Source organism: Parasteatoda tepidariorum, chromosome 4 (genome assembly GCF_982258835.1).
Source record: "Parasteatoda tepidariorum strain Cologne lab strain chromosome 4, Ptep-v5.0, whole genome shotgun sequence".
NCBI lineage: Eukaryota > Metazoa > Arthropoda > Arachnida > Araneae > Theridiidae > Parasteatoda > Parasteatoda tepidariorum.
Genome location: NC_141758.1, coordinates 38,488,740 through 38,511,419, shown reverse-complemented (window position 1 = coordinate 38,511,419; position 22,680 = coordinate 38,488,740). Strand labels below are relative to the sequence as shown.

The window sequence follows — 22,680 nt, the reverse complement described above, 5'->3', positions numbered from 1 at the left end:
GGAATCTCTATTTTTTTTGTTAATTTTCTATTTCTCTGTCAATTCTTTTGACAAAAAATTACTAAACGTTAGAAGAGCGGAGATAAATAGAATCTTCGTTTTTGGATTTAGTACAATTTTACTTAATTTATTAAAAGAGGTGTATTTCGAAATAGAAAAAGTTATAAGTTCTTCAGTTACAATTTGTTTTATTAGATTAGTCATACTTTGTTTTACTATTTTTAGTGAACTATAAATATTTTCAAATAATGATAATATAATTATGCATGCTTTGTAATAGTCGTAAAATTGAATTCAGTTTTACTTCCATTTCTGCTGACATTTCATTGTGCACACAGATGGTTATAAAAATTGAATACAGCTTATTTATGGTTATTAAACATATTATTCCGATATGGAACTATATTTTACCATTATTCAAAATTATGTTTTAATATAATACTTAAAATCGCTGATATAAATCATCATTGCCACTAAATAGAGCCAACTAAATTGCTTCTGCAATCAGAAAATATCTGAAGACTCAAGAAAATGAAATACTTATTCTTGCTGCTCGCCCTTCTTGCTGTTGTAGTACAATTAGCCAGTGCTGAATTAGTAATAGACGCATCCAGTGAGTATAATATTTCCTCTTCTGCCTTTCCTTTATATATATATATATATATATATATATATATATATATATATATATATATATATATATATATATATATATATATATATATATATATATATATATATATATATATATATATATATATATATATATATATATATATATATATATATATATATATATATATATATATATATATATATATATATATATATATATATATATATATATATATATATATATATATATATATATATATATATATATATATATATATATATATATATATATATATATATATATATATATATATATATATATATATATATATACTTAAAATAATATATATATATATATATATGTGTAATATCTAAAATACTAGCTTAATAAAATTAAAAGAATCTCTAGAGACTAAACTCAAAAAGAATTATATCTATCTGCAGATAAGCAGATCTGAGAAACATTAAGATTTCTCTTTCACATACTTGACTTAGCTCTTCGCGTATATAGTGAGTTCCGTTGAATAGCGATGAAATCTTTATTTATAAAATGAATTCACACCTCACAGTAAAATATCTTAAAGAAACCAAATTCCCATTAAAATCAAGACTATGTTGAGATATTAGTTCATCTCCATCAGGTCTTAAGATCTTCCAGACGCCGGTTCTAACATCTGGATTTTATAGATCACATGACATGAACATATGTTACGCGAAAAAGTGTACACTTATATTTTGGAAATGAAACGGTAAAGATGTGTCTCGGAGCCTCTGCTCCGTTTGTATATTATTTGTAAATAGATTTCCTTATTCTTTTCTTCAATAAAAGTATAGAAAATTCGTTTTGTTGTCATCCTTATAGGAAAGGATATTAAAAATAAAAAAATGACTGCAAATTCTACGAAATGCAATATAATGATAAATTAACAGCCACGGCTCAAGAGTTTACGAGAAAAAATAGAGAAGGAGCACTACATATATATATATATATATATATATAAATTGCTTCTTAATTATTTCTGTATTTATTTGTTTATATTGTTATTCAACAAAAAACTAAAACATTTTCTAAATGCTCTTTTATTGCTATTCATTTCATTCCAGAGGCCGAGATGCGTCGTCCAAACTGCAATTTTGTCGGAAAATGTGAGCCACCTTGCCGAATAGAAGCTTTACTTGGATGTGAATCTTGTGTTTGCGGAGGTCCCTCCTTCAATGCTTGATTAAGTGTAATCTATACAAAGATGACGAGTTATTCCTATAGTATATTAACTGTGCACTCAAAAAGGCGGCACGTAATGGCTCTTTGCAATGCTCCAATATAAAAAACTCTCAATTCACAATCTTATTCCTTTTCTATATTATTTTCGATTCAAATAAATAAAAATTGATAGTTCATTTTGTTACAGTAGCAATACTTCTGATCCTTTTGCATGGATTCTTCTTAGATTACATATTTGACTTCAAAATAACGCAAAATTAATTTGCATTAACAGTAATTCAATAATTCAATTAATCTAGGATGTTCTGTAACCACCACTCTTGATAAACTTTTCTTTCCTTCAATTATCCATTGATATATTTAAAATCCTTGTTAAAATACTGTTCAAATATAAATTGATCCAACTTGTGTTGCAAATTATTATATGAGAGATATAAAAAAAATTGGCTCTCGGATTGCCTTTGAGAAAATTAATCTGTTTTTCTGCTGAATTAGACTAAGAAAAAGAGAAAAGTGATTATTTGAAATACCTGCAAATTTCAGTCTATAATCAAACAGAATTTGAAGTTTTGAAACTAACAACAACAGAAAATAGTATTTTTTTTCCTCAAACTAAAATTTGGTACTCAGTGTCCTTCAGGTGCTGATTTTTACCTATCACGAACCAATGTAAGAAAAACGCTTTTAAAAATATTTTTTTAAATCATAAGTAACATGAAAATTGGTTTTTCTGAAAATTTACATACATAATTTTTTTATTCTTTTTTTTTTATTTTATCACCGTCGTTGAACAGTCTATCCAATTTTAAGTTTACGACTACCTAAGTTCAGCTACGTAACCTTTTAATTTTGAACTAAATTCAGAGGACAAGCAAACTCCTGGATTAAGCATTGGAGGGAAAAATAATTACTTAATACAGCTCAAAAAATGGTACATCATCTCCATACACAACCAATTAGTGAACTGACATCTGCTTTCAACAATACATATCTTATATACAGATTCCATAATGACGTCACTTACGTTGTCTGAAAAGCAAATACATGTTGCCAACACAAACACACGACCAAATGTTAATTTAATGTGTTCAGAGGAGTAACAAACCACCCCAACACCCTAACGTAGAGATATCTTTTTTTATTTTTCCTCCACTGCACAGTTTATGTTCGTTACGTCGTATTAGTAAATTGATCCCTGAGGCATTCTCTTTTCTAGAGGTGTTGCATGGACCCATTTTTTTATCTCTAAAAAGTGACATTGATTTATGTTTGATACCGTCATAAGAAGATTTATATAACTGCTTTAGGCGTAATATATTTATAGACTCTATCAACTCAATTCGATTCTTATAAATTACGCACGCTTTGTTCCTTTCTTTTTCGTACAAATTCATAGAAATGTTGTTGATTTTTTTTTAGAATTATTTATGAAAAAACTTCCATTAATTAACCGTAATGAAATTTTACTGTTTAATTTTATTAATGCTTTAAAAAATGATTGAAAATTAAATCTAATTTTTAGCTTTTTTTTACTTACTATAGGACATTTAAAGTTTTACTCAGTATTTCTTCAAATTTTAATCAAGGATGTACTGGGTACCCGGCAAACACGCAACACTCGCCCTACCCGGATAATGCCCGGACGCAGTAAATAATTTCAATTACCGGTACCGAATCCAGGCAATTTTATAGGGTTTCCAGAGTCCGGTAACAATTAATCTTTAACTCACAAGGGAAACTAGGGAAGTGTGACTCACCAATTTTGAAATAAACTAGTGGGATGTATGCCTTATGAGGAATAATTTTAGGTGGCAACATTCGTTTCGGCCCATAGAAGGTCCTGTGAGAGATAAAAAATAATTCAATATATAGAAAAATTGGTATTTTATTACTTCAATGCAGATTATTAGTTATAGTAATTGTCTCATAATGTAATTTGTAATTAATTTGCTAATTAATTAATTTGCTAATTAATAAATTAATCAGAAAGGTAATTAATTATTAATTAACCATTAATTTATAATTAACTATAATTTATTAATTAATTATTAATTAATTATAAAATAATTAATTGATTTGCAATTTCATACTCCAATTAATTTGGAAAGTTTTTTGAAAAAAAAATTAAAAATTTTGATGTCAATTTTTTTTTTAAATTAACCCTAACAGGTTTTTCTGAAAAACTACAGATATGTAAAATTTTCGAAATCAGTTTTGTGAATAAATATGTATTATATAGTACGTGAACGTACCACAAAATTAATTGGAGTATGAGATAATTACAATAACTAATAGTCTGCATTGAAGTAATAAAATACCGATTTTTCTATATAGTATTAAATTATTTTTTATCTGTCACAGGACCTTCTACGGGCCGAAACGAATGTTGACCCCAAACATTATTCCTCATAAGGCATACATCCCACTAGTTTATCTTAAAATTGGTGAGTCACACTTCTCTAGTTTCTCTTGTCAGTCACATTTAAATTTATAGTAATTTTAAGACTGTTCAAAAAAAAATATTTTCGCAATTATTTCGAATATCCATGTATTTCATCAGTTATTTAATAATCAAGCTGAAATAACTGGTTTATGCATGACATGTTTCAATTTTATACAGAATTTTATTTCAGGGAAACTTTGATAAAGCGGACGCTATTGAGAAAAAGAAATATGATCATGAAAACTGTCCGTTTAAGAGAAGTCCTTGTTAATCCTGAAATCAAATACTCAAAACTATTTTAACTAAATCAAGATGATAGTTAAATAAATACAAAATAAGAAATAGGGAATTACATTAATATTTAAAGTTAATGAAAGCATGATGATTAAAAATCAAAAGATATCTATATAAAATAAAATAGCTTTTTAAAAAAATTTAAAAGAACCACAATTTTTTTATGGCTTTGCACTTAAAAGTAAGAAATGAAATATTTAGTATAATTTATGAGTATCAAGTTGAGTCAGAGTGAGAGTTAATTTTCCTGATATTTTGTTTGTTTTATGTTAATTTTATCTTAAAAAGCGTTGCAAGAACTTCTTATAAAAGTTTTTAAAAAAACGGATGAAAAGTTGGTGGTTTATTTGAAGTTGTTTTTGTTATTCGAAACCGCTGACATTTTATCTGCTTTCTATGAAAAGTTTATAAGAAATCCTTGCAATGCATTTTAATAAAAAAAACATATAAAACAAATAAAATATCTGCAAAATTAACTCACACTATAGCAACTCGATTTGTCACTGGACTCAATTATATAAATACGGCGTTTCTTACTTTAGAAATACTAAATCAGTGACTTAGTGAAGTAATTTTTCAAACATTTCTCCCGTACGAATTCATTAATTTTTTAAAACAATTTTAGGAGTGGGGCTGAAATTGCTACTTGAAGTACATACCCAAATTTCAGAACCGCAGCACCAACGGTTCTGGAGTTATAATTGATTCGAAATAGCATGTAGGGACAAGGACAGACAGTACTATTGTGCAAACACAAAGGAAAAGTTGAAGGAAAAAAAAGGATTGTTAATGTATTAGTCGCCAACTAAATTTAATTTCAGAGGATTGAACTGTTGTAATAGATTTTTCAAGGTCAATCGAAAGAGATAAGTCCTGCAGAAAATTATTTGATTTTGTTAAATTTTGATTATCATGAGCTGACAGCGAGCAACAACGTCATGAAAAATATACAAATTACGTTTAATCTTTATATTCTTGAGATGAAGTTTTAAAAATGTGTTATTCTTATTCTAATAAGATAAAACCAGCAGCAAGGGCTATTAATAATTTTTTTTAAAAAAAGGAAATATTTTAGGTTTATTATTTGGGACGGAAATGTTCGAAGCCACCTTACCTGCTTTCGACCTTTACTGAATTAAAATTTCCACCAAATGTCAGAAAAGTATTCGTTGTTAGGATATCATCTTATATGATCTGTTTTGTTACGCAGCTTAATTAATAGTTTAGTTAACAATGCAAATATATCTGAACTCGTATCTATCTTTACTATCAGCACCAAATTTAGAAAGGCTAGAATTTATAGAAAAAAGCTTGACGAATCTTAAGAGGAAAAAGTATGAAATAAAATAATTTTAGAAAGTTTAAAAATCGAAACTTTCCTTGCACGAAGAAATGAGCAATAAGATGATAAGAGTTAATTTATAAGAATTGAGTTGATACAGTTAATTTTTATAATGATATCGATAATTTTTTCATATATTATGTTCATTTTATACATAGTTTTTCCAGAAATGTGTTAAAAGAATTTATGTAAATTTTTTAAACAAAACAAATGACCGGATGATTGCCATAGTATGAAATGCTGAAAATCGGCAGTTTACCGAGCAGCAATAATAATATCAAATAAATCACCGACTTTTCATCTGCTTTCTTTAAAAATTTTATACGGAATTCTTGTATCAATTTTTTAAGGTAACTTTTATATAAAATGAATAAAAAACCTGAAAATTTAATTAAGATTATCAACTTAACTCGATTCTAATGAGTTTTATTCAATATTTTATTCCCTTCTTTTATTCTGCTTCTCCTCAAAATTAATTTTTTATTTTTTAATTACTAGTTTGTTTTTTTTTAATTATTTATTTTTATTGAACTTGAGTTTAATATCCTTCAAAGATGCGAACTTTGAAGGAAGGATAAATAAAAGCAGAAAATGCGAGTTGTATATAAAATATTTTGTCTTGTGCATTAAGTACTTTTCATTGAGTTTATTTCTCTAGCTAAAAATAAAATTCATAAATTCGGTTAATTATTAGCACGGAATGATCAAATCTTTACTATAGGTAAAATTTTACAATCCACCAAAGATCTTAAAAATCATATTAGTTTTAGGCAAAATTAATAGGTTCCATAAACCTTTTTTTAACAAAAAAAAATCTCAATCTCAAGCATAGTTTAACAAGAAATTATTAAATAAATGATGCTGAATAAAAGTTAATAGGGCAAATAGAACTATTTTTTTAGAACAATACATAAAAAATTCGGATTAAAAAAATAAAATCATATGCTGATTACAACTTTATACACTTAAGTAATAAGGATTATTTACCTAAAACACCATCTTCTAGCTGTATAACACATATTCAATACTCGACTAATTTCTCTGATAGATTTTTCATCTTCATAAAGTACCCTTTTTCCTTTTAGAATGTCCGAGCAATGGGACATTATTTTCTCTAATTTAACTATTAAAATTAGTAAAATTCTAATGAAAGTTAGCAAATCTCTAAATAATCTACAACCGCAAAATGCAACGAAAGACTAAAAGTAAAATTTACTTTGAAATTTACTAGAGACCTCAAGCTGTTGAACCCAACTTTTGACAAATTTTAATTTCTTCAAAAATTTGAAACTTTTTTTTTTAATCTGAACTTTCATTTAGAAAAATTAAGTTTTTATGTATTTTATATTTTAATATTCTATATTTTAATATTTTAACAGGATTTATATGTCTTTAATAAAGTAAGAAAACTGCCGTATCAGTTTTCTTACTCAAAGCACTTTGGTAAAATTAACAATTAAATATGGTTTTATAATATACTAGGAGACTTCGCTCCCTGCTCGCTGGTGCTCGCCAAGCCCCGGAACTGCTTTTGCAGTTCATTTCGGATTGCTTCGCAATCCAATGCTCGCTTTGCTCGCTCATTGGATACGTTCTTAACGTCTAGCTTTTGTATACTTTTTTGAATACTAAAGTTCTGAAAACTTTTCACTGTAGAAAATTCTAAACCTGTACATTTCAATATTAATTTGAAATTGCAAACAGTTCACATATTTTTCTTAATCACACTATTCTAAATTTCAGTTGTTGAGAAAAGTAACTGTTGTAAGTTTTGTTTTAAAGTCTTTCCCACCAGAGGGCTGAAACCATGTGTTGTAAAACAATATGAAATAGTAGTCTGCCACTGAACGCCGGATGTAAAGCATCGGCTTTGATGAAGATAATTTTGTATTTTTAATTCTCTGAAGGGCACCACCCTAATAATATGGAATTTGTAAAATGAATGCATATATTTTTGATTGTTGATGAAGCCCATCATTTTGTGTTTTCATCAGTGTTTAGAAGCAGAACAACTATAAGTTTTTTATTTTATCACAAAATTATAAAATGTATAAAAAACAAAGAAAAGAGTAAGAAAATGAGTATAGTCATAGAAAAAGTTAAAATTATAATATAGTATTTGTCAGTTAAAATAAAATTTTTTGTTTAAGTCATTGCTAACAATTCAAATTTCTCCGAGGTAATTCTAAAGTATCGTATTGTTAAGTTGAAACACAATATTTTTAGTTTTGATGTCAACAAAACAATTCGTCCTGCAGTGGACTGATCGTTAAGACACGGTTCCCAGCAGATCACCGAAGTCAAGCATCATTGACTGCGGTCAGTGGGCGGGTGGGTGTCCACTTGGATCAGTCTGCGTAGGGATCGAGGGTGTGCGGTATTGGTCCTCGTTAAACTGTTCTACCGTAAAGTGCTCGACTTCGCGTGCAGGTCGTCGGGCTACCGAAGCGGAGGTGCCATCCCCTCTGCAGAGGATCAAAATTGTGATAGCATGTCTTCGGATCATCCTCAGGGATGTTTCCCAGACCGTCGCCAATAGCCCATTGTGCAGCTCTATTGCGACGTAAATGAACTACAACAACGACAATACAATTCAATTTTTCACAAAAGCGATTGTTTCCATTGTTAAATTCAATGTCAATAATTCAAATTTTTCTGAGGCAACTCTTGACCTCTAAATATTTTTTTTTAATGTACACATTTCTAAATGCCAGTATTCAACCACAAAATAACTTAAAGTCCTCAAATTTAGCATGAAGTTGTAAAATGTAATGAAAGAGGGCCATAGCAATAATGAAAGTAGAAGTAAAGTTAGCACTGTAAAATTAAAACAATATTTTTAATCAATGAACCTAGTTCTTCAAGAAGCAGTTGTAGAAGTAGGTTGTTTATTTAAATCTTTTTATAGAATTTCTTTAAAAACACAATTGTTAATTTGGACATTTGGCGATACAACACTTATAGAATTGAAGGATTTGTTACGTGAAGCGCTCAGGTATCATAATTTTGATCTAGTTGCGCTTCTATGTCATTTTGATTTATGTTGCTAAGTTAACTTTCAAAAAATTCTATGGCTGGCAACAGCATTTTTATTTTTTAAGTAGTTTATTTTTATTTCTTTTAGAATTCATTATTTTTTTAGCGAAATGTTTTTTAGCCTAACAGAATTCTTTGCCGACTGTTTTCTCTATAAATGAAGAAAATAAAGTAAATATTTAAGTGTTGTGAAAAGAATCTTATTTAGTTGTACAAAGTACTTCAGCCAAAATTTGGGAGCCACGTAAGAGAATTATACATATTAAATCTGAAACACATCATTAAAAGACAGAATGCTTTGGTGTTTTCTAAACGTAAACAAAACAAAGCAAACGTTGCCATCGGCGGAAAAGAAATACAGCCAAAATTTGGGAGCCACGTAAGAGAATTATATATAATAGATGATAAAACTAAAACTAAAGAAAGTGGCGCGACAGCCAATAGAGGGCTAAGGCCTACTGTGCCCATCTCAGTTTTCTTGACCTTTGGGCTCTGGGATGCAGGAGCAGATGTTCCGGTTAGGTGGTCAGCCGAACGCGAAACCCCCAGTGTTTAGTTCCCAAGGATACTTGGTACTCATTTATCGACCCACTGAAGGGATGAAAGGCTGAGTCAACCTTGCCCGGCCCGAGTATCGAACCAGGGACCTGTGGCACGACAGCGTGAAGCGCTACCGCTCAGCCACCGGGCGTCTCGTAATTATAAAGTTATCATTAAATTTTTCATTTCAACACATTTAAAAAGAAAAAAAAAGTGACCCGTAGATGAGGCATTATCCCAACACATTTAATAAAATTCAAAAAAAATTATGGAGTTGCTAAAAATTTTGCTAAATAGTATTGAAAGCTTAAGCTTTCCTATATAAACTTAAACCCTTGTGCCTTAGGTAATTTTTTAATAGTGAATTGCCCGTAGGGCTCATATGCAAAAGAGAGATGCCCCGTCGCGCAAAGCACAAGCGAGAGCCAAACATAGCGGACTCTCGAGTACAAACCCCCAAGTCGCGCTCGAACACAAATCACATTTAGACCTCAACAAGTCTATTTTTAAACGAATTATTAAAAAATAACACAGAAAATCATTTGAATTATAAACACTCAAGATTAATAAATGAATTACCAAAAAGTTACATTTTGATTTATAAATTCCGAAACTAAATTTTAGATTGGTCGCTAAGTTAATAAGAAAAAAAGATGGGAATGAGTTAAGTGTAGGCTTTGTAATAATTTCCTTAATTAATGAATACTCCCAAAACATTTTTTTTGTCATAAACAAGTTATGTATTTAAAAGTGTAAGATATTGGTATGTAGTTATTTTGTAAAATTTCAATATTTTGCAGCAACAAGTTCTTTAAAATTTACTTCGTCAACTGTTATGTAATTATACAGAAACTTTATTGAAATAAAATGCATCACTATGCTCCTTTTATTTCAATTGTAAACGGGAAAAGGATATACATAATTTAAAATTTACAATTACTTTATAATATTAATACCTAATAAGACTTTTAGAAATTTCAGTTGAGTATTAGACGAAAATGGAGTTAGATTCGGAGTCACAAGCTCTCTGGAGTCGGAATTGGATTATTCAACTAGCGACTCCTCAGTACTGTTAAAATAAAAGCATTATTTATTAATATAAATTTTAATATCCTTTTCTTTTTGTATTAATTCAATTATTTCTTTTTTCTTTTAAAAATACTAAAACATTTTCCTATTGCCCAAAAGCAAAGAAATATTCGGTGGCTTTTTATCTTTTAAACTCGAAACGGAAATCTTACATTTCCAAATGATTAATAAATATTTTGTGCATTTTCTTTTTCTCATCTATTTAAATACCGAACTGAAATTAGCATTTAAATCGAATTTAATAAAACAAAAATCATACATTAAAAGATTACCACGCGAAAATATATATCCACTGTCCGGAGCAAGTTAGCATCTCTGGAATGAAACATCGTACCCATCCGGAAATTATTTGCAATAACAGTGTATTGATTTAAAAAGTACATTGCATACTATAACTATTTTTTCCATGCTTTTTATTTTAATGAAGTGAAGTAACAGTACACAACTTTGTGAATCCGTAACCCGGTTGAAGAGTTACGATCTGAAAACAAATATGTCTTATAAACTCAAATGAGGTATCGGAGCAAAGCAAAGATAATTTTCAAAGTTAATAAAGCAGTTTGAATTTAATTTCTTTTTAGTTTATGACAGTCAGTGAACAACCTATCCAATTTTTGAGTTTACGCCTGCCAATGTTTAACTCCATAGCCACAAAAACCTCTTACAATTAGCGTGAAGGCAAGGGTACTCTCACCAATGATTCGTGCCATGACTCGAACCCGGATTACCTCAATGGGAGCTCAATTTTCACAGATACCCTAGCTCAGTTTCAAAAATTATAGTGCACAACATTTTTTTAGCAAATTAATAACTGTGCTCACATTAATGCAATAGTGGGAGGGCTGATAGTAGCAATATGCATCTAATAAAGCCTAGAGCTTCTCTTAAAGCATGAACGAATAATGCCAGTAGATAAGAAAAAGTTTTTTTAAAAATCATATGTTTTAATTTTGTGCTTTTTTTTCAACTTTTACTGTCATGTGAATCAAATTGTAACCATTTAAACTTTTTTTAAAAAAAAGCTAATATCAGTGGGGGATTTTTTTAACAATAATCGCATTTCGGTTTTTCCTTTTCTACATTCATTTATGGTTTTAGTTACCAAAAGTTTCTTGCACTACATCGGATAACATTTTGAATATTGATTTATTTCTTTTTTTTTTTTTTTTTTTTTTGTGTGTAAATAGTGGAGAGCAAAAATTTTAGTCCGTCCAGCACTTCAGAGCTGAAATAAAATTAATAAGTGTATATAAAGTGTAAATGTGTAAATAAAATTTTTAATGACAGTCTGATTTAACTGATTCAGTGGATATACTCTGTTGCCAAGTTAAGATAAAATCATTATCCCTATGGAGAGAGTCCCCATTTAAGTGTACGCCAAACTCCCAGCGAGATAGAATATCAGCATCGCCAACATTTGAAGCTACGTTGCTTCTTTTTGCTTGCTTTCTTCAATCAGGTGAAATGAAGAAAACAAAACTTATTGAATAATCATTTAACAATTAATAAAAATTATATCTAACTAGTGGGCTGCGTCACCTGCTCGCTAACGCTCGCCAACCCCCGAAAATTGCTACGCAATTTTATATGGTTTGCTTCGCTCGCTACTAACTTAGGTACATTGCAAATGCACAAAATTCTAAGAATTCAAAACTATCATTCAAATCCATATGAAAACCTTTTTTTTTAAAAAATTGCAATAATTAATTATAAATTATTAATTAGTAAATACTAAGTCATTAAAATAAATTTGAATTCAAATAAATGACATGTAATTCGTTAAACCTATTAGAAATGTGCTATAGTATAATTAGTAATATAAATCTTAAGTCGCAACGGAGTATAGTAGATAAAGGTACTCTTCAGACATAAAAAAGATTTTAATTCCACTATGTTGATCTGAGGAAAATTATTATTTGAATATAAATGAATAGATTGTATTTTGATTAAATAAATTGGATTGTTTAATCAGATGGGACTTTCACGAAATAAATTTGAGAACTAGAGATGCTACAGACAGTGATACTACATCTAATAAGATATAGAGATACTACATCTAATAATTCAACGGCTTACATGATTCACCACTTTCTGACAGTTAAGCCGTGCTGAGCCTTGTATAATGGGGGCAAAATAAATCGAAAATCTGCAAATTTTGGTTTGTAGGTCTCTACTGTTTCTTAAAATATTTTGTCGAATACCATGCAGTTGGCATCTTTGGAGATCTTGGTGGTTCATGGGCCACATCAAGAATTAAGAGTCCCTTTTAGGCACATTATTTTACTTTCCTTTTCATCAATTAAGAATAATTTTAATTTTATTCCTTAACACTAGAAAGACGGAAAATTAGTATATACCTATATTGCCTAAAAGCAGTCAAAATGACAGGATTGTGAATGCGTAAATAAATTTGTTTAAAATTAATTTTTAACATTTTTTATATTATTTACAGTTATTTAACAAGTTATTAGTAAATATTAACAATAAAAAAAATTATATGTTGTACAAAAAGTCACAAAATTCTAAGAAATTGCGTCATTATAGTTTGCGTCATATATGTTTTTCTAATTGAAATTAAAAGCAGTCAAAATGATTTCCTTAGGCAATCTAGTATTAAATTATGTTCTTTTGAACTTAGTTATAGAATTTTAGTCTTTATAGTTGTCAGTATTTTTAAAACTTCAACCTTAAAGAATTTTTAACTATCAAAAAATTCTAAAAAATTCTTCCTTCCTTACATAAAATTTAGTAACGTGAACTTTGAAAAACTTTAAACAATTAAAAAGTTTTAAAATTGCTAGCATCCCTTAAAATTTAAAAACGAATAACTAAGTTCAATAAAACAAATTTCAAGGAATAAAATGAAACAAAATCTTTTAAAAAATATATTAATTAGTTCCTGAATAAATAAGGAAATTTCGGAGTTAAATTTATCAGTAGATTAACATCAAAGTAAAATTATCTGCCTAAGGGGATTCTTAACTCCATATTGGGGCCCTCGAACCACCAAGACATCAAATTTATTTCGTGAAAATTCAATTATTTATTATTCAGGTGATGCAAGAGTGCAAGGTTTACAGTTAGAGCTGATTTTATGGTCTTGGCTTATTGGGGCCCTCTTCACAAAAGCGGTTCATAGACTTTCTAAAATTCAGCTGAGAGCGCTTATGCAGTAGAATACATTTGGAAATATATGCTATCGCTCCCTGTGAACGCACCCTAAGTAATTTAGAAAAATTCCTTATTTTAAATATTAGCGTTTACATTTTTAAATCATGCACTTTTATTACTGAATACATTTCAGGTGCTCAGTTCAGTTCAGGCGGTGAAGTTTCTGACCCACCTTTGCCAGAATGCTCTTTTAATGGGTGCTCCAACTTGTTATTGCTGAGATGTCATGCCATGTCCATAGAATACTTTATGTGGCTCATAATGGTTTTGTAGTTTGTGAAATATTCAATTACAAAATACTCTCGATTAATAAAGGTATGCATTTTGTATATTATTTTCGATTCTAATAAATAAAAATGGATATTTCATGTAATTTATTTAGCTATAATAACCACATTTCCGATACACTTTGCGTTAATTCCACCTTGATTACAGACTTTGCTTCGTAGACAAGGTATATTTGCCAATAACAAACAGTGATTGATAAAACTCAAATTGCATAATGCTTGATGATAAAACTCAAATTGCAAATACGAATAATTCAGGATGTTCTGTAATTACCACTCTTAATATATAGTTTTAAAATCCCTGATAAAAATGAAGTCAGAAATATACATTAGTACAGTAAATTATTCGTCAAAATTTAAGGACAAATTGTAAACAAATTCTAACGAATCACTATTGAGATAGGCAGAATCAAATACTTAGATTCGAAACTTGTTTGCTAGCCGCATCAAACTGAGACGAAGAGAAAAGTGATTATTAATAAATAACTTCAAATTTCAGTCGGTAATCCAACAAAATTACAATTTATTTTAATCTCCAACTTTCTCAATGTCAGTACATTCGTTAGAATTCGATTACGTTTTTCTAGTCTGTCGCAGTCAGATAATATCTTTTAAATATCAAATATATATTTGTTACTCCAAATGGGTGTATTGTTCTCTTCTTTTTTAACAAGTATTCTGAAAATGCAATCCAAAGACCGGGGATACAGAGTATCGAATATACACCTTTATACTAATACGGATGACGAAAATAAATAACCGAAGTAATTTCTTAAGAACCAGTATTTTTTTTTTTTTCTCAAGGTCTCTAGTTCCTGAGTATAATCCGGAGATATTCTTTCGAAATGGTGTAACAGATAATCCAGAGAAATTATTTTCCCGCCCAGCAGACATCGCTAGGGTCCTATTGACTTAGGATGTCCTATCGTATAGGATGTCCTATCGTCAGCCATAAAAGTGTAAGTGATCATTCACACAAGATGAGCAAAAACACACTCACGCAAATTCGATGAGGCGAACAAGAACCTTATTGGTAGAATATATTTCCTCACGAAAAACTCTCTAATGAAGTTCTCGTCTCAGAATTTTGGGTTCGATTTTTTCGCATCTAGTATGAATAACCCTTGAACATGATCGCATTCGCCCATTTCCCTACCGATACTTCTTGACTCACATATGACGTAGTTTCGCTCACATATGACGTAGATTCTGCCGGTGAGAGGGGCTTATGTATTTTTGTAATTCACATGTAATCCGCAGATTTTACGGTGGTGCGGAATACTGTTCTGAAATTTCTACTCCTTCTGAGCTGAGAGCAGGATTTGCGGATTATATCCGCTATTGATAATACGCTGTGAATTACGGTAAAATTTGTTATCCAGAGTCACAAGATGTTGCTACTCAGTTATTGAAACCCGTTGTAAAACAGCATTATATAAATATATTGGCTTAAATTTGATTAGAATTTAAGTAAAGTCATTCATTATAAGTAGCATGAAAGTGGGCCAGTCGGAAAATTTACAGACACAATTTTAAATTTTAAATCAATTTAAAGAACTAACCTAAATTTATTAATGAATAAAATAATAATGATACAAGAAATATCATCCTAGAAAGACATGGCTTAGTGCTTCGTTTTAGGTAGTAGAAAAAACATGTCTAAATATAGAAAAAAATTATGCTTAAATTAGATGTTGATTTTTTCAACAAAATAAAATTTGTTTTTTTTCAACAGAATAAAATAGAAAGTATGGAGTGGTAAAAGGTAACTATTAGATACATCTCTTAGCTTTCTTAATTAATCAAACAGATTTTGATGCTTTTAAGGACGTATTTATTCATCATGATTCGTCAAAACTTCGATGTAAGTTTTTTGCTATTTTTTCTTAGCTTGAATATCGAGTTGGGACCCTTTATGGGCGTTATTTTTTACTAGTACTCTAATATTCTTGGCAAAGATTCTAATAGATTTGTATATTTTTATAAATAGAAACATCTCAGAATTTCAGAATCCAATCAAACTGACTTTGCTTTTGAGCTTGCCTTCCTCACTAATGATCCGCCATATTTCGTAGACGTTTGTGTTTTGGTCAACCTATACAGTTTTCACAGTAATCAAATTGATATTTTCTCCACTACTGATTCCATTATTATTCATTCCTTTCATCAGGGACTTCTAATCGAAGAATTTGCCCCAGGAATTCTCACACCTCTACATGCCACTGTTAGTATTCATTAAAACTTTCCAAATGCCATGTTTTACCATAGTTCCAAAAGAAAATGAAGAATTTCAACGATGGTCTTCTGCGTGATAACTTTCGTAGGATTCATGTGTTTATTCTCATATCAAATTTATTACATGAAAATTCGAAGTCACGAAGACTGCTTAATCTACGTTAACTTTTCAAAACAGTTTGGAATTCTATTTTGTACTGTAAACAATTTCGATAAGATAAATTAATTTTTCATTGACATAGTAAGATATAATAGGAAATCATTCATTATTAAAGAATTGAAAATCATAATATAAATGTCACGATTCCGAAATATATCATAGCCTCTCTGATAATTCGAAATTTTGAAATTGACTTCTTAAAATAACTTCCATTATCATCAAAATAGATAAGAAGGAATGATCAGATTTCTTTTCAATCAGAAATCTACAGAAGACTCGCAGAAAATGAAGTACTTAGTATTGCTCTTGATCATTGTCGCAGTATTAGGATACGCCTGTAAGTATAAACTATAAATTCTTCTCACTAGGATCAGATTCCACCCCCCCCACCCCCATCACATCGCGAAAGAGAGACCTCCCCGACCCCAAAATTAAAGGCGATCCCCATTTTCAAAATGTATCAGTGTCAGAACGCTTTTTCGAATCTCATATAACTCTTAAACCACTTGCGCTAAAACTCTGGAATTAAGACATCGACATCAGGGAGCAATTTTAGCCCCCGGTTATAAAAATAGTATAAACATTTTAATTAGTCCCTTTGAAAGGAACGCTTGAAAATTCGACTTTTTTTGTGGCATTGGTTTAATATTATCCATTGCTGTAAATAAAGTTGTAGATAGTTCTGTTAAAGATTTTATTGCATATTCTTTATTGTTTATTTATTTTTTACAAGTTCAGTAATCAATGCGAATCAGTGCTATGTCACTGAATAAATATTTCTAAAGCTTATACTTGTGTTTTTAAAAAGTGTTTCCATAGCGATAAATAATTTAAACCCAACAGTAATTGAAATAAAAGAAAAATAAGTTGTGTATTAAAAAGCAAAATCAATAAAAAAAGATTTTCGTTAAGGGGAAAGGTAAATAAATCGCCATACATTACTGACGTTACCAATTTTTTATTTTAGTAATTACTACTTTTGGTATCATTATACTTATTTGGGATTTTAATAGGTTACAAATATACCAATATACGTAATACTGCACTGTTGTAATAGGTTTTTGAAGGTCCATCGAAAGGCATATGTACCGTAGAAAACTGCTTTATTGTGGTAAATTGTGACTATTATGACGTGGCCTCGAGCTACAGCGTCATGCAAAATGATACAAATTACATTTAATCTTTATTTTCATGAGATGAACTTCTAAAAATGTGCTATTCTTAATCAAATAACATAAGGTCATCTGTAAGGGCAATAAATAGTTTTTTTTTAATCGAAATATTTCACGCTTATTATTTGTAACGGAAATGTTCGAAACCACCTTACCTGATTTCGACCTATACTCAATTAAAATTTCCACCTAATGTCAGGAAACTATTAGTTGTTAGGATATCATCTTTTATCATCTGTTCTGAAACGTATCTTAATAAATATTTTAGTTAATAATCTGAATCGTATGTAGTTTCACTCTCAGCACCAAATTTAGAAAGGTTAGAAATTATTGGAAAAAATAAGGCGCAATTTTTCAAAGGCTTGACGAAAATCTTAAGATGAAAAAGTATGAATTAGAATTACTTCAAAAAGTTTAAAAGCAACAACTTTCTTTGCACGGTAAATATGAGCAATAAAATATTGAGATTAATTTCTAAAAATTGAATTGATATAGTCTGAGTTAATTCTCCTTACATTATGTTCATTTTATATATAGTTTTTGCTGAAAATTTTTGCAAGAATTTCTGCAAAACTTTTAAAGAAAACAAATGAGATGTTTATTGACAGGGTTTGAAAAGCTGAAAGTCGGTAATTTGCCGAATAACAATAACAATATCAAATAAATCACCGACTTTTCATCTGCTTTCGTTAAAAATTTTATACGGAATTCTTGCGACAATTTTTAGGATAACTTTATATAAAATAAATAAATACCTGGAAAATTAACTAAGATTATCACCTCAACTCGGTTCTTATGAGTAAGATTCAATATTTTATTCCTTTCTTTTTCGTGAAAAACAAGAGAAAAGTTACATTTTTTCTTATTTTTTTTCAAATTATTTATTCTTATTCATCTTGAGTCTTATATCCTTCAATGATACGAACTTTAAATAGAGGTAGAAAATGCGAGTTTTGAGTAGAAATATTTAGCTTGAAAGAATGATTTATTTTTATTAACATCACTATGAACTCATAAATGCGTTTAAAAATTCAATTAATTTACCCTAATGCAATGCTTTTTTTTAAAAAAAAAGGAAGAATTTTAATCTTTACATATTGTAGGACATTTTCTTTACATTTTGATTAGGGGTATATTATGGGATACTCTCTCGGGTTTTACAAGAATACCCGAGTTACCTGACTATTTCCTGGGCCCAATAAATAATTTTAACTACCTGTACAGTGTACCCGGACCCTGCGACCAATTTTACAGGGTTTCCAGTGGCTGGTAACAATTTTTTTTATTTCCAACACTACCACATTTAAATTTACAGTAACCTTAAATCGGAGCTATAAAAAGAGAAAAATCAAACTTGTGACATGGAAAACGATTAGACTCCCCACCGATTAGGGTAAAACGAACGAAAACTGTTCAGTTTCTTTTTAGATTGGTAGAGGAATGCCTAGATTGCACTCGCATAGAAATGTCGTGTTCATGATGTTTACTTTTAAACTTTTGTATTCGTTTTAGTTTTATTAAATGTTTTGTGTTACTAAAAGGTATCTTCAATGATCCATGTTAATAATAAACACATCAAAATCCTTATTCCATGTATTCCATCAGTTTCTTAATAATCAAACTGAAACAACTGGTTTATGCATGACATATTTTAATCTTGAACAGAATTTTAATTCAGGAAAACTTTGATAAAGGGGGCTCCTTTGAGACAGAGAAATGTTTCTCCTAAAGAAGGGTATCCGCTTAAAAGAAGCACTTGCAAATTCAGAAATCCAACGCTGAAAACTACTTTAACTAAATAACGATGATAGTTAAATAAAGACAAAATACGAAACAGAGAGTAACAATGATATTAAACGTAATGAAAGCATAATGATTAAAAATTAAAAGAAAACAGTTTTAAAAGATTTTACAAAACAGCATTTCTAGAGTTTTGCGCGTAAAGGTAAGAAATAAAATATTGAGTGTAACTTGTAAGAATCGATTTGATAAAATATGATTTCATTTTTCAGATATTTTGTATGTCTCATTTGAATTTTATCTTAAAATGCGTTACAAGAATTTCTTATGAAATGCTTAAAGAAATCAGATTAAAAAATCTGTGATTTATTTGTGTTGAGGAAAAACTGTAATCGCATTTATTTAAAGCAGATTTCTTCTACGAGTGCATGCAAAAAGAATGCTTTGATTTGCCGTTGAGTTTAAGCCCAAAAAAGGCAATAAATAAAAATAAATCCTTAACTCAGATGTTCTTTTTTATTAATCCTTTCCTAGTGAACGTTTTAACTGTGTTAATCTCTAATGTGTTAATCTGTAATGTACTACACTGTAAAGAAACTCTGTAAATCTTTAACCAGTATTTGGTGCCAAGTATCTCATTTTCCCAAAGTTTAGTTAAATGAAAGATCATTTTATTTTAGCTACACCATAAATTGTAAAGTAGGATGGAGAAATACTTATATGGTGCAACTGACTGCACCAAAATTTGTTAAAAGACATAAAACTTTGACGGCGACTGAACTGATATATGAACGATATTTGATAACTGAACGATATTATTTGTTTACGACGCCATGTTTTATTTACAACTCGGTCTCGGTGTATCTTGATGACAAATGCATGTTGTCCACATAATCTACATTATTATACTTACCAGAGAGGTTTCCCAACTGCCTCCCCTACTCTTTTCTGAAGGATCTCCAATCAGCTGTTCTGTGATTCCTCTTAGTAACCTTCAATCCATTGAGGCCTTTAATAGAAAAAGTAATTAGTTGGTGATCTAAAACAGAAACTGCATCAGGTACCTTCCAATCAGTAATGTATTCTACAGAAATAGAATTAACTAAAGTAAGGCTAAGGATTTTCCTTTTGTTATACGCAACAAAGGTTGGTTCAGTGCCTTTAATAAGGACAAATAAGTTATAAAATAAAATATATTCCATTAATACATCCCCCCTCTAGTTACAATCACTATTACCCCACACTGTGTGGTGAGCATTTGCATCGCAGCCGAAAATGAGTCTGCAGACAAAACTGCAGTAATCAATTAATGCTTTAGCAGCATCAGCCAGTGGATCCTTCTCCTCATAAGGGAGATAGGCAGAAACGAAGACAAAGTTAGAAGCTGATACTTTGTTATGGAATTTTAACTTAAAAGCAACTTAACTTAAAGCAAAGCCATTTAACTCTACTACTCCTATCATCGGCTTTTCACTTTTTCTAAAGTTTCCTTCTCTGGCTTTGGATGTCCAGTGGCGCAAATCATACTGCCTCCAGAGTGTCTCTGGCCAAAGCCAGAGACTGCAACAGGAAAAAAACCGTGCTTTTGATCCTCTCCTATCCAGATTTACTAGCAGTAATCTTAAAAGCAGCGGTATTAGCACTAGGCTCACCCGAAGGCTTACCATGTGCAACTGGAGGCTGTAGCATACTTTTCGAACATGAACTTCTGCCTAATTCCTGAAAGCATCCCTCATTAACCGGCACGACGGATAATGTCGTATCACAAGCTTTTCCATAACTCATCTTTACAAACTACCTGCCATTTACTTACGCAATAAAGAGTATCTAGGGGGCAAGCATTACCCCCCCCCCACAAGTTTGCTCATTACACATGTTAATATTTAAAATTTGCGTTTCAAAATGTGACTTTAAAAAAAAGATTTTTTTTCAATGTTAGTATCATTTCGCATTATATTCGGCATTATTTAAATATGCCTCGCTTCTAGAATATTATAAAAAAATTATTATTGAATGAACTAGACACATATTGAGATTTGTTTATTTATTTATTTATTTATTTTACATTTTCGTTCGACAATTTTATTTATCAATTATTTTTGACAATTTTATTTTGCTTTTCAGACAGCCAGACAACTGAACCAAAGATATATGATGAAGCCTCAGATCATATAAATTCCATTCTCTGAAAGCATTTTCTTGTCCAAAATGCACTTACCGTTTTCCAAAATAAAAACTGGAGCTTGGATTAGAGCCACGGCCCCCATTTTCCTTCCTTATTGTATAACACTCTTTCGTACCAAAATCAATCTTTAGTAAAGTTTTTCCTACAGTATGTGCATTGTACAATCATTCTAATAAATATTTAAAAAAAACTTCGTTTCGTATTGATTCACCTTAATGACGTAAACAAACATGCTTGGGTACAGTAGAGAATTTTTGAGTTTTTTCAAATTTTTAAACCTATTATTCTAAGACATTTTTGTATTAATGCTCAATATAAAAACAGCATTTGGTTTTTATTTATTTTGACCTGGTAAGAAACAGCATGTACTTGTAGCTTGCTTCATATTGAGCTGGGCTCTTGCCCTCGTGCCTGAACAACTTCGTAGGGTTGAAATATTGAATTTTCAGTTCTGTGAAATTGTTGAGACTGCTCTTCTCTACTGATGACCTTATAAAAAAAAACAGAATTTGGTTTCATTTATTTTGACCTATTATGGTACAGCCTCTATTTTCTGCCCCTTATTTACGTAAACATGTGAGAGAGAATGTAATTTTCTTATTTCTGCTGAAAGCATGGGAGTTACCCAAAGTTGCTAAAAACAATATTGTCTATTATTTGAACAGCCCTTATTTGTATTTTATTTTCTCCCGTCTACTTAACAGAATTTAAATCAGTACTAAAATTACTTTTGATTTTGCCTTCATTCAAGACGCTAAGAATAAGATTATTAGCCTAGGTCGTACTCGCATGGAAATGTCATGTTCATGATGTTTACTTTTAAACATTTGTATTCGTTTTTGTTCTATTAAATGTTTTGTGTTACTGAGAGGTATCTTCAATGATCCGTGTTAATTATAAACACATCAAAATCCTTATTCCATGTATTCCATCAGTTTCTTAATAATCAAACTGAAATAACTGGTTTATGCATGACATATTTTAATCCTATACAGAATTTTAATTCAGGGAAACTTTGATAAAGCGGGTGCCTTTGAGAAAAAGAAATGTGTCCGCTAAAGATGGGTATCTGCTTAAGAGAAGCACTTGCAAATTCAGAAATCCAACTCTGAAAACTATTTTAACTAAATAAAGATGATAGTTAAATAA

The 22,680-nt window shown here is 29.9% G+C and overlaps 2 long non-coding RNA genes across 2 annotated transcripts; both read left to right on the top strand.

The window, feature by feature from the left end:
• The first annotated feature begins 447 nt into the window (after positions 1 to 447).
• On the top strand, positions 448 to 2,026 carry LOC122271825 (uncharacterized). The gene is made up of 2 exons (XR_006226616.3): positions 448 to 613; positions 1,720 to 2,026. It is a non-coding gene; the product is annotated as an uncharacterized LOC122271825 (long non-coding RNA).
• A 14,588-nt stretch (positions 2,027 to 16,614) lies between these two features.
• Positions 16,615 to 21,720, top strand: LOC122271826 (uncharacterized). The gene is made up of 2 exons (XR_006226617.3): positions 16,615 to 16,771; positions 21,471 to 21,720. It is a non-coding gene; the product is annotated as an uncharacterized LOC122271826 (long non-coding RNA).
• Positions 21,721 to 22,680: the final 960 nt, after the last annotated feature.